A 1,253-nucleotide genomic window follows, 5' to 3' on the forward strand; every position below is an offset into this window, starting at 1 on the left:
ATATATATAAACGTAAGCATAGAACGCATGGAACGTAATACATAAATGCAAGCAAAGAAACAAAGTACATCATTTGGGATGCAGGTGCAAGCTTATTGGTTGCAGCTGCCATTCTTTAAATGTATGAAATGTTTCACTTGCTTAAAGTAGAGACAACCTTTTGGAGACTAAATATAAAAGTGAAATAACATAACTCCAAGCAAAAAAAAAAGGGATTTGAAGAAAAACTTTTTGCTTTTAGATTTTACTTCACTTTATCTCCAAGCTACATTTGTGTTGTACTTTTTAGAAATTCAATATGCTTTTACTACAAAGTACAGCAAAAACATCAATTAAACTTTCCACTTAAAAAAGCTGATGTTCTCTCAACTAAATGTGTGAGATTTTTAAATTTTCTTCACATATTTCGACACTGTAACTTTTCCATTTTTACTGCTTTACCTTTATTTATATAATAGTTTCATGTTCTACCTATCATGTAGTTTTTAGGGCCTTTTTTCTTGAATATTTAACTCTTCAAGTTAAACTAGAGGTGCAAATACTTTGCCAACTTCTGATGGTGCTGTGGGATTAAAACAACAGCTTGTTAGTCTGATAGTCCTCGCTAGGGCTGCTATGATCAGTCGATTAAACTAGTCGATGACTAATTTAATAATCGATTAGTCAGTATTTAATTTTTTTTGTTCTTTACTTTGTTTTTCTCTCCAAAGTGCTTTGATATCTTGTAAGACCTCATTTTGTAATAACAACGCAACATGTAACAATGTAATAAAATCAGGCTTCAAAATGTAATAAACTCGCACTAAAACCGCATTATGTAATAATTGACGCAAAATGTAAAAGTCTTCAACGCATTTTGCAATACTCGCAGCTGCATTATGTAATAACATTATTACATTTTTCGGCAATTATTACAAAATGTGGTGGTGTAATAATCTGGTGCATTATGTAATAAACAATCAAAAACCAGTATTTCTGTTCATCCAAGTCAATATACTTGTAATAACTGTCATGTTGCAAATACTACATAATTAAATCTTTATAACTTTGGTCAATACACACAGAGCTTCTCATTATTTATTTGCATTTTCAGATTTACTGTCATGATCTCTGTTACAGAAATTATTCCACTTTGTAGACAACTCTCAAAATATATCTAAAAGCTAGTTGTACATGTCAACCCCTTCAGACATTTACCAGTATAATGAGCCTTAAAAATGCGTAATCTCCATTAAAAAAATCTGTATTAATTA

The 1,253-nt window shown here is 30.5% G+C and overlaps 1 protein-coding gene across 2 annotated transcripts in view; it reads left to right on the forward strand.

Moving 5' to 3' along the window:
* The window catches only part of si:dkey-40c11.2 (drebrin-like protein A), a 40,076-nt gene that overhangs the window by 19,261 nt on the left and 19,562 nt on the right, over positions 1-1,253 (forward strand). The gene's annotated exons all lie outside the window — the stretch shown is intronic.

This window comes from Austrofundulus limnaeus, unplaced genomic scaffold (genome assembly GCF_001266775.1).
Source record: "Austrofundulus limnaeus strain Quisiro unplaced genomic scaffold, Austrofundulus_limnaeus-1.0 Scaffold49, whole genome shotgun sequence".
NCBI classification, from domain to species: domain Eukaryota; kingdom Metazoa; phylum Chordata; class Actinopteri; order Cyprinodontiformes; family Rivulidae; genus Austrofundulus; species Austrofundulus limnaeus.